The sequence below is a fragment of the Mirounga angustirostris genome, unplaced genomic scaffold, assembly GCF_029215605.1.
Source record: "Mirounga angustirostris isolate CCGP_5_RB_7025 unplaced genomic scaffold, mMirAng1.0.hap1 SCAF_13, whole genome shotgun sequence".
NCBI classification, from domain to species: Eukaryota; Metazoa; Chordata; class Mammalia; order Carnivora; family Phocidae; genus Mirounga; species Mirounga angustirostris.
In genome coordinates this window covers 106,006,353-106,018,644 of record NW_026991721.1, presented here as the reverse complement: position 1 = coordinate 106,018,644, position 12,292 = coordinate 106,006,353, and positions in this window count along the sequence as shown.

Here is a 12,292-nt window from a genome sequence, read left to right as displayed (position 1 = left end):
TTTCTGTTCCTATTTTCATATTCTCCCCTATGTGTTATCAGAAGGGACACTCAGAAGAAGAGCAAGGCTGCATACCTATTTTATTCAGCCTCTGCAAACTATTTGAACTCTATGAGGGCACTTAGGAGATACTAACTGCTAACACTGAGCACATGGATGTGCTCCCTCAGTGGCAAGTAAAGTGTGGTTGTGCCTGAGAGGAGGTACCAAGCCATGTCTAGAAAGACCGTGGGCTCTGAAGCCCACAGACCTGGATTCAGACGTTGGCTTTTCCACTTACATTGCTTTTCGACCTTGAGAAAACCTCTGAGTTTCTATTTCCTTATTTTGGAAATAATTATCATAATATATATCAAAAGAGTTGTTTGGAAGGAACCAGCTGGTATTGTGTTTGAGTCATGGCAGATGCATAGTGTCTAAATTCCCTTCTCCTTTCTTTTGAATGGAAAATAACTCCCTCCCCAAACACATATTCCTCAAACAAAATAAAATGAAACCAAACTAAACAAACCAAATGACCCCATATAGATAATCAGATCTTGCTATTCACCTCTCTTTGATTTTTAGGAAAAAATTTTAAACCAAGGTTGCATTTCCTTTCATAATAGGGAAAAAAAAAAAAGCAGTAAGGACCAGTAATTTGATCAGGTGTTGGGACTGTTCGGTACTATTCTTCAGTGGGATGTCCTGCTTTCTGCAGTGCATGCTCTGCTTGTATGTTCCTACTTCTGTTTGCTTTATAGAAGTCGTTTGCATAATTTTATATCCAGGGGATATATTAGCTACAGTGAGTCATTTTAGCCATATGATGCAATCACTCATTCACCACATATTGTTCAAAATATTCATTGCAGAAATAGAATTGCTGAAACAAATAGACCTCAGGTGGGTAATTCTGAAAGCAGATTGACTAACACGGTTTTCTTCTTCTATCTCCACACTTATTTGCTCTTGCATTCATTCAGGTCTGTTTGTAGAAAGCTGATCCGTTAATTTAATACATGTTTACGTATACCTACAATGCAGTAATCATGGGCTCCAATGGCAAAGAATAGAAAATTATACATAGATGTACATATAGACACGTAGGAACACACATATACACATTCAAGTACATATCCATAATATAGATTGAATAAGCAAGTAAATAAGTAAGTTTTATATGTATATATATTAACTTCAATTGTCCTACCCATTTGGAGGAGGGATTTGAGGTAGCTTGCAGAAGCTGAGATGGACAAGTGAAGGGTTTTGCCATCCTGGGTAGGAGTGGAATTACTGATACAATGTAGCAGTCTCTGGAGTTAGCTCGCCTTTGATTTCTGGCCGCGACGATTCTGACAAAGTTAGGAAATCTCTTTGCAGCCTCAGTGAAACTACGCACGGAAGATTTATATGCTTGAGCGCACGCGCGCGCGTGTGTGTGTGTGTGTGTGTGCGTGTGGTTGGGTTTAAAGGTTGAAAGTAGAGAAGGAAGACTGGGACTCCCAGAGCTAAGATCCGGTGGGATCACTCCCAGCCTCCTGGTTGTCTTCACTGATGACAGCCTCTTGACCGAGTTAATTTTCTGTAACTGAAACTAGAGGCTTTGTAAACATGGTCCTTGCTTTGTTTTTGTTCTCACTGGCTCCTTTCTGCTTAGTCCCAGTGTGACACACAGACGGGCTGGCTCCAGGCTCTACAGTGTGCAGTTGGCGAATGTTACATGCTAAAAGAAAATCTGAATGCTGGGTTGTATCCTAAACCAGATAAAGTGCTGATCGACTTCTGTAGATGGGTTACAGGGCTGTGTTTTGGAGGGATTTCTTGAAATCTGTTGTCCACATTCTGATTGAGACCTCAGAGTGCCTCATCCTGTATCCTCATGTACTGACGTCTTTGCTCTAAAGGGGATAAAAGTAGATCTTATCCAGAGAGTAAGCATAATCATATCTTATTTTTAGACAGAAAATGTTCTCAAGGAAATTGGGATTTAAACGAGTTTAGTATTGTCCATTAAGGCAATATGAAAGCAACTCAACTCAACTCAGCATTTGCTGAGCCCCTGCTGTCTGTCAAACATCCTAAAAGCACTGGAAAACAAAGATGGATAATACACAAACACGTTTTCGAAAACCAGCAAGAGAAGGAAAGAATCCTCATCTTTCCTATTTTGAAGTATTCCTCAGGGTATCCAAATAGTTGATGAGAAGGGGTTTCTCTTTACGGGGGTATTTAGGCTATTAAATGCAGAATAAGTGATAATTGGGTCAGAAGGTCACATTTTACAAGGCTGTTATGAACTCGGTTGTGTCTCCTCCAAATTCTTATGTTGAAGCCTCACCCCCTAGTGTGACTATATTCGGTTAGCCTCCAGAACTGTGAGAAGAGACATTTCTGTGCGTGAAGCCACCGGGTCTGTGGTATTTTGCGATGGAAGGCCTAGCAGAAAAACCCAATTGCCTAGCGAGGTAATGATTCTAAGCAATGATCATCCGTGACTACTAACAGCACAGAAAGAGGACCAGAAAATAAATGTCTCATAATAGAGGTAGATGTTGAAGTCATATTGCCAGAAATTCTAGCCTGTTTCTGTTAAGCTTCTAGACCTAATTTATAGCAAATACAAGGAGTCAGGGAATGTTTTATATGACAACATGGTGATAGAGTTAGCAGAAGCCTGTCTCTGGGAAACTCTTCAAGACAGATAAGCCAGTTTCTTCAACACATAAATTACAGGGAAGAAAAAGGAATAGGAGGGAAAAGAAACTCTATGGTTTAAAAAAGAGACATATCTACTGACTGCAGTTTATGGGCTTTGTGACAATCCCCATTAACGAGCACACGGTACAAAATGTTCTGAAACAGAGAAATGTGAGTACCAACCGGACATTTCATGAAATTAATGAATTACCTAATTACTAGCAGGGATAATGGAATTGTGATTATATTTCACAAAGATAACTATCTTTTAAAGATATGTGTTGACATATTTGTGGATGGAAATGATACTGATGTCCAGGAAGGGTTTCAAAATAATCCGGAGGAGGGGAAAGTATGTGGGAAAATGGACGAAGCAAAATTGGCCTTGAGTTGATAATGGTCTGAGGAGGGTGATGGGTGAGCAGGGGTTCATAATATTCTTCTCTCTACTTATTTGCAGATGTTTGAAGTTCCCATAACAAATACCTTAAAAGAAAGTTAGAAAATGCATAAAACCCCCATCTTGCCCTGAAGGATCTCAAAATGTAATAAGATGGGCATGCATGCGTGCAGATCATTGCGATAGCACGTGAAGGACAATGAAGGGAGAGACAACAGAGCAGCTAGGCTGTTTATTATTAGAATTTCAGTGTTTTTCCAGCCAGAGGCAATGTGTTCTGCCTGTTGATTTGTGCATTTACCACCTAGAGGCAAATTCATAAAGACATGAATTTTCTTTGAAAAGTTTACTTGGCTATTTTCTATAGGCTTCAGACCTGCTGAAAGATCTTCCCCTCCTTCTTCTCAATTCTTTGCTAATAAAAGATGCTCATAAAGAGTCCACACAGCAATGGTGGTTTCTCTGTGAAATTGTTAAGTGTGACATTTGGCATTTAATGGTGACATAACCGTATTTCATTATGCCGAATGAATGGTGGTTTGCTAAATCTCCTGTCATTTAACCTTATCAAGCCCCGGTTTCTTCATCTGTAAAATTAAAATGCTAATGATGTCAGAATCTCTTGAACATGGTGTGATAGATGTTAGGTCCTCTGTCTCCACAAGGATTGTTTGTTGCAAACAAACGGTACACTCTGGCTCTTTTAGGAAGGAAGAAGCAAATTTTTTTTTTTAATGTTTTATTTATTTATTCATGAGAGTCAGAGAGAGAGAGAGGCAGAGGCAGAGGGAGAAGCAGGCTCCCCGCCTAGCAGGGAGCCCAATGCAGGATTCGATCCCAGGACCCTGGGATCATGACCTGAGCCGAAGGCAGACACTTAACCATCTGAGCCACCCAGGCGCCCCAAGAAGCAAATTTTTAAAAAAGATATTAGGCAGTCACGGAATATGTTGAAGGGTCAGAGAAACAGGCTGGAAGCTAAGCCGAGCTTTGGAAATCAAGCCTCAGAACCACACTGCAGAACCGGCATGATAATAAACTGGCCTGCCATCCTGCTCCTCCCCATGCCCTGGGGGCCGGGGCCCTGACTCCGCAAATGGGACATAGATGACGAGGACATCACTTTCACTGTTCCCTGTCACTGGTGTCAGACAGATGATGCCCCCTCCAAGCCTCGTATCTTTAGGCTACTCGCTCACAGCTTGCAGTTGGGGATAGGCGTTTATGACAGGTGAAAGCTAGGTGTCATGCCTTCATCCTGCAAGGGGGCTGGGGAGCAAGGTATTCTGGATGCCACCTCATGGGCAGAATGGGGTGTAGGGCTCTCAGAGAGGGTAAGGGTCGTCAGAAGAAGTTGGATTCCTTCTTACTGCTCTCAGCTCCAATAACAGCATTACCTTCTTTTCTTTTGTCTGCATCTACTAAGCACTTAGCAAGGGGCCGAATGAGACTACAAACAGCCCCACTTTGCAGATGAGCAAATGGAGGTACGAAGAGCTTCGTTTGCCCTTGGTTGGTTAGCGGCAGAGCCAGGACCCGGACCTCTGTCCGACTCCCAGCTCCGAATGGGGATCCCTATATGATGCTGTCTCTCTGAAGGTGCTTCTGTGTTCTGAAATCCTGTTTCCTTTCCTTCAGTCCTGCCCTAGGAGCTGCTAAGCGTCCCGTCCTATTAACTCTCCACTAGTGCTATTCGTTCCAAGCTAAGCCCACCCAGCAGCCTGCCCCACCGCCAAAGAGGTTTGGGATGGTGGGTCAGGGAAGCACATAGACTTCTCCGAGGCCCTAGTGATCACCTCGGGGTCAGAGACCTTCCTTCCTGTATTTCCTGCTTCTTGCACAGGGCTGTGCAGTGCTGAGCACGGGCAGGGAACTCTGTGCCGTGACAAGAACATGAGCCACGCTCGTTCTGACTTGATTTCAAATCTTGACTTCATCACTGATGGGCAGCATCGGCTTCGGGAGGTGATTCAACCCGTCTGGGCCTCAGTTCTGTCCTCTGGAAAATGTGCCCTGCTTTCAGAGTTATGGTGCATACGGTCCGTGGGACATTTTGGCCCCTGCCACCCCACGCCATGTGTCTTAGCCCATTTTGCAGAAAGTGGACTCGGAGACCCAGCTTCCCAGCTAGCACTTTCCCGAGTGGCAGTAACCAGCACGTGCGGCAGGAAGGAGGGACAGCCAGCCCAGGGGACGTGGTATCAAGGGGGCCAGAGCCTCTCAAAAGCATGCTGCTCAGCGCTCAGCCCCACAGGACGTTTCCAGAGAGAGCTTCCAGAGTTACTGACCCTCAGAGCAATTTTTCCAGGAAAAGAACAGCGAGCAGTTTACCAGCTGGATTCTTGCCACCTCCTATTGCTTATCCATCCAAGTCTGCCCCTGAGACATTAACTATGCCCCTGGTTTGTGTGATGAGGTCCCTCTGGGCAGCCCCTGGAGAAGCCAGGATGGAATCCGGGGGATCAGAGCTGCGGGGTCTCCTTCTTGAGACGATGCCAAAGCCCCACTCCCACCCCGGAAGGGGGGATGTGCAGAGACAACGGTGGCCGGAGGTCAGTGTCACTGTTGGCTTTGTGTTTGCAGGACAAATGTGAGCCCTTATCCCCCTGCTCTGTCAAAGAAGTGAGGCCCAGGACCAGGATCTAGGGGACAGGTAGTGCGGAGCCCGTCAGGGTGGTGTAAGCTGGGTCAGAGACCCTGTTCCGGGGACTGGCTATCTTTGGGGTCATGGTGGAGAGCAGCATCCTTCCCGGCCGTTCCTGTTGTCAGGGTGCAGGCAGGCTGGACTCTGGGCTATGCTCAGGAGAGGCACCCCCCCCCCCCCGGGATTCTGACTCGGGAGCTATGGTTTGAAGAGTCAGGGGCTTCTCAGAGCCATTCTGGTGTGGAGAGGGAGCCTGAGATGCTACGTCAACTTTCAGGAGCCCCGATGACAGGTGTCCAACAGCAGAGGGGGGCAGTAATTTCATGGGATAGATCAATTTTATTGTGAGTTTTGGATGCCGTTCCTAACATCTGCCCATTCCAGGTCTGGTTCTCCCAGCCTCCTGGAGATCCTGTGAGCTTCTCATATCCTGTGACACAGTTCCTTTATGTTTAAATTAGCCAGAGTTCTTGTATCTAAAACCCCGAGGGACACAGTGATGACAGGAGGATGTGGATGAGTGGTGGTGTCATATTTTGGAAATGTTAACCATTTTTCCCCATTTGCTGTGTCCCTTTCCAAGCATGCATGTCATTGTACGCTTAACTTTTCTGGGCAGGGGTTTGATAGGCTTGAATCACAGGGGGAAAAAATGACAATTTCTGGCCTCCAAAGGCTGGTGACTTTGGGGAGGGCAACAACAAAGCTCCAGCAGACAAAATATTTGAGAGATATCACAAGAATGAGAGTTGAGTTTCTGTCCTCCTTCAGGCTCCCGGACAGGAAAACTCTTTCCGCAGGATAGGGAGAGGATGGAAATACGAGAAACCCTTCAAGCCGCCAGAGACGATATCTCTGCCATTTCCGGAGAATGGGCTCTCAAGGCAGACTTGAACTTGGGTTATATGGGAAAACTGAAGACTTCTTGTACCTGAGTTTGTGGCCTGAGATTTATTCATGTTCCATGTGTGACAAAAAACAAATCCCACAGAAACTTCCACCTACTCTACCAGAGGCAAAACTAAGTGCTTTATGAGCAGCACTGTTTTTAGCTCACTTATAGCTCATTAGAAGTGGGGAAATGCGTGCTGTGCTCTGGCTAGTTAGCAAAAGGAAGTCGAGGGGCCTCGGGCGGTGGTGTGTTCTGGAGGGAGAGAAGTCTTAATGCTGCTTGGGAATCGCAGCCACGGAATCCTGCTCAGTGCGTGAAATCAATAAAGTGCTTGGTTGAGGGAAAAAACCCAAACCACTCTGATGAGCAGCCCATCGTCTTTGTCCTGTGGGTTTGTACAAGATGATCGCAACAGGCATCTGCTGCCGTACCCCGTTTCACAATGACACTGATCCGGAGGTGAGCGTGAATGCAGGATTTAGGGTAAGGCCTGTACATTTGATCTGGCTCACTCTGAGCCTACCAGGCCGACCCCAGCGTGCGTGGGATCCAGGAAGACAACGTGCTTCTGAGACGCAGGAAGAAAGACCCCGTGTGGTCCCACACTGCCGACTTGACTTACATTCCAATCTTCACGCGGAGAGATTTGTCACAATGTTGTTTATAATTATGAAGGCAGAATGCTTAATTTTGGCATAAAGCAAGCTGTGAGTGTTGGCTTTTGTGCCCTGATGTGGGTTGTTGCCTAGAATTTAAGGAGCATTTATAATTTATAGTCACACAATGAAGTCGGTTATTCTTACTTGTTTTTTCAGGATGAGTGAACTTTATGCACCTTACATAGATCTGTTTGGGTACTGGAGAAAATAAGTGTTCCTCGGTTTACCTAATCCAGTGTAATGGAGAGTCTCCATAGCAAAAATGCCAAACTGTTCTTTTCTGTGTCATTTTAACTTAAATTATTTTAATCCAACTTAATTTTTTGGCCATTTTTATTACTCAAATTTAATTTTACCACCATAATTGGACCTTTTTTTTTTGATGTTATTAAAAAAGGTGTGTTTATTTTGAAGGCAGAATGGATATTAGAAAGATCTTATGGAACCTTGGTTAATTTTTGTCCGTGTGGCGAAGTTATCGTAGTTTTATGTGAAGATGTCCTGAGGAAGTCCAGGCTGAAGTATTCATGAGGTGCCATGCTGTCTGCAAGTGATTTTCAGATGTTTCAACAAGGAAAATACAGAGCAGGAGCGAAAAAGATTATGTGAATGTGGCAAATGATAATTCTTAAATATAGGCAGAGGATATGTGTACATTTATTGTAGTAGTCTTTCAAATTTGAAAATATTACTACACTGAAGACTTTTAAAAACTATTTAACTGAAGCAAGGGAAGTTGTGGCACATTGCACATGACTTTCTTGGAACTGAGTATTATAAAGTTTCTGGAAATTCTGGCTTTCTTTTTTTTTTTTTTAAAGATTTTATTTATTTATTTGAGAGAGAGAATGAGACAGAGAGAGAGAGCACGAGATGGGGGAGGGTCAGAGGGAGAAGCAGACTCCCCGCCGAGCAGGGAGCCCGATGCGGGACTCGATCCCAGGACTCCAGGATCATGACCTGAGCCGAAGGCAGTTGCTCAACCAACTGAGCCACCCAGGTGCCCCAAATTCTGGCTTTCTAATAGGAGATCCCACTGATCCTGTGCTGAGTCTTCTACAGCTATCTCATTTAATCTCCACAAGGACCTTACATATATCACCCCAAACCCCTACTAACTCCAAAGGAAAGGGGTATCAGCTCCATTTAGGGGGGAGCAAAATCCAATCTAGGCTAGGCGAATTGGCAGAGAACCCAAGTTTACCTCTCTGTTATATAGTTTCACATTCAACCACCAGAAAAGAAATAGTGGTTACCCCCAAATATGTTAAGTGAATAAGGATATTTCAATGCGTGTGTTAAGATAGGGAACTGAAAAGACGAATCTAGCTGCACAACAGAGGTAACAGGCTGCGCGTGAGAGAGCCGGCGAGCATCGCTGGAGGGCTGACTGGACAGAGGACGAGGGCTAGGAATACAGACGTGTGTGTGCATACGTCTCCTAAACATATACACATGTATGTACACTTAACATGCATCATCAGCTTCCTGTTTCTATAATTTAGCCTCGGCTAGCTAAAGCATGGTATTGTCCCTATCAGCTCTTGAACAACTGTGAGAAAGACCAGAATAAATGTCATGGACTCATGGCTCCAAGATGAGTGAACTCAGTATGTTGGATTGGCCTCATAGGGTGCTTCCTTGCGAGTGGGAGTCTCAGAAAACCTTAGCTGAGGAATAATTTATTTATCTTTCTTTATCTTTGGAAAATCACCAGTGACTCTGACAAATATAAATTAGCTGGCTCTGTCTTGGTATTAAAGGAAGTTTACCTAATAGAGTGTAACAGAGAGGCCCAACAGTCAGCAAAAAATGGCAAAAATGTTATTTTCTTGGGCGCCTGGGTGGCTCAGTTGGTTGAGCGACTGCCTTCGACTCAGGTCATGATCCTGGAGTCCCGGGATCGAGTCCCGCATCAGGCTCCCTGCTCGGCGGGGAGTCTGCTTCTCCCTCTGACCCTCCTCCCTCTCATGCTCTCTGTCTCTCATTCTCTCTGTCTCAAATAAATAAATAAAATCTTTAAAAAAAAAAAGTTATTTTCTTTGTAATTTTAAATTAAATTAAATTAGATGAATTCTTGGCTCTTTTTGTTATTCTAATTTAATTTTGCCACTGTAATTGGGCTTTTATTGATTTATTTTTTAAGACATAGCCAGTCCTAAAAACTTAAATTCTCCAGTGAGCTGATGGGAGCAATGAGATGTGGGGCAGCTGTTCTTCTAGCCCTTCATTCTGCAGCGCGTGCATTCCTTCTGTCGAAGGCACAGCATGAGAGAAAGCTCTTTGAGTCAGTGCATAGAGTGCATGTGGGAGATGGTTCTCTTTCTTGCAGAACATTGCCCCCAAAGTGGCACATGTCAGTCCCTACGGTGGCTGACAGTTTCTGGGCAGCACCACCTGCAGTACAACCAGGGGGTCCTAGGATTATGGGCTCACTCTCGCACCTCCTTTTGCTGTGAAGTGGGTCCTGGTCTGACGTGATGTCATTTGGGATGCTGCGTCAGTGGGTAAGCAGTCCCTAAGCCTTCGGCCCGTGGTACTGGCTGAGGCCCACAGGGCAGAAAAAGGCCAACCTATAACTGAAAGAAAATGCAGTTTCTCTTTCAGAAACACAGTGGGGGCTTCTGCAAGCATGGAACGGGCCACTGGCTGGCCACAAACGGGCTCATTGTTCTCCCTGAGGAAGGCAGCACACCGCGGAGCCGGCGTTAGTAAGTGTCGTTCGCAGGTTGGACGTTAGGCAGCAGGAGAGCAAGATTGCCAAAGCAGGAGTCCCCGTGTCACGTCCGTCTCTGCTGCCGCGGTGACTGTTCATGTGCTCACTGCACCATCGCTGGTGTAGCCAATGATAGAAGCCGATGACATCCACGGGCGGAAACATCGGTCGTGTCGCCAATGACAGAGGCCGATGACATCCACGGGCGGAAACATCGGTCGTGTCGCCAATGACAGAGGCCGATGACATCCACGGGCGGAAACATCGGTCGTGTCGCCAATGACAGAGGCCGATGACATCCACGGGCGGAAACATCGGTCGTGTCGCCAATGACAGAGGCCGATGACATCCACGGGCGGAAACATCGGTCGTGTAGCCAATGACAGAAGCCGATGACATCCACGGGCGGAAACATCGGTCGTGTCGCCAATGACAGAAGCCGATGACTTCAATGGGCGGAAACATCGGTCGACTTGGTCGTTCAGCGCCTTTTCCGTGGGCATCGCTTTCTGGCAGCCATTATACGTCACACCGAAACCTTCACACTTTCTGCTCAATCCTCTCTGTCCATCCACATGCGTCCACTCCCCAGACCTCCTTGTCCCTCCTTGTCTTGTCTCTTTCCTTTCGGGTCCCTGACCAGCCGGCCAGGCTATTTGCCACTGCCCCTGAGTTAGTATACTCCAACCCGGGGCCGTTTCTCTCTCTACGTAAAGTCCATGACTAGCTACACCACTGAAAGCTCTACACAGCAGGAGGGGTTTTTTTTCCTCTCGACATTGTCTTTCAAATCCATTCCTGAATCTGCCTATCAAGCCTACACACTTGTAAACTGATCTCAGATTTTTTTTATTCCTCCTTCACCCACTTGTATGGGGTGCCCCAGGTAGCCATAGGAATAAGCTGGAGAAACAGATGGGTGCCACTGAGGTGTGGACTCGTGGTGCTGTTCCTGCTTGATCTGAGACAGACCCCTTCCAAAGTACGATGGATTTTTGGTGGGTCTGCTCCACTCTTTGACCTTGTTGGCCTGATGGGGGTCCAGTTCATGATAGCCCATTCCAGCTACAGGGTCCCTTGGTTTTCCATAGTCAGATGCTCCATCTCAGTCAGGTTCCGGGCAGCACAATGCCTGGTGGATGTTTTGGGTTCTAGAGGCAGCATGGCATATTGAGAGTATCAGTGGTAGGAAGTGGGTCATGCCACTTGAGCACAGAATTATACACAATTTGAGAAACAACCCCTGGTGCACTCCTGGGCTAGGCACTCCAGCACAGTGTTGACTAGGCGAGGCAGTGATAAGCCCTCTTGACTTGTTTCTGTTCTAAAAGGGAAAATGCTCAGTATTTCACCATGAATTATGTTTTCCTACAGGTATTTTGATAGATACCCTTAATCAGTTAAAGGTAGTTCCTTCCATTTTTCATTTGCTAAGAGTTTTTAAAAATATATTTATTAATTTTGGTTTTTATCAAATGCTTTTTGGGCATCTATTGAAATGATGCTTTTTTTTCTTTAATCTGTTAACATGAAGAATTTCAACAATTTATTTTTTATATTAAATCACAATCATGCATTTCTAGGATAATTCTTACGTGATCATAAAGTATTATCTATTTTACACATTATTGGTTTTGATTTAACACTTTGTTTAGGGTTTTTGCAACATTGGTCTTTGGTGGTATAAGCCTATATACTGTCCTTGTCAGATTTCTGTCTTTTAGAAACCCACTCTTCTTTGCTCCTGAGATACTGGAGCTCAGATTCTGCAAAGTGCATACATGACACTCCTATTCTTCAGTCTCTCTATTATGTGTACCATCTTTCTTCTCTATTGATTGCCCCACAGTATCTTCTCAAACCACTAGCCTCAGAATGCTGACCTCAGAAATGAATTGGAAGAGATCCTGCTTTTCTGTTCTCGGGAATTATTTTGGTAAGATTACAATATTTGCTTCTTGAGTGTGTGTAAGTATTCATTGTGAAGCCACTTGAATTTGAAATTTTCTTATACAAAGATATTCTTCTACTGACTCAATTTCCTTAAGAGTTAGAAGACAATTTAAGTGCTTTTGTTTCTTGAGTTGGTTTTCATGAGTTATATATTTTTCCTGATAATTTGTTTATTAACCTAACTTTTCAAATTTATTGGTATAAATTTGTCAGTAATATCCTCTACCTTTTCAATGTTTGTAGAACTTAATGTAATGTTATCCTTTGCATGGAGTTGAGCTGGTTATTTTTATATGATTTATTTAGGAGGTTACTTACCTATAAAAGATTGTTTAGGGGTGCCTGG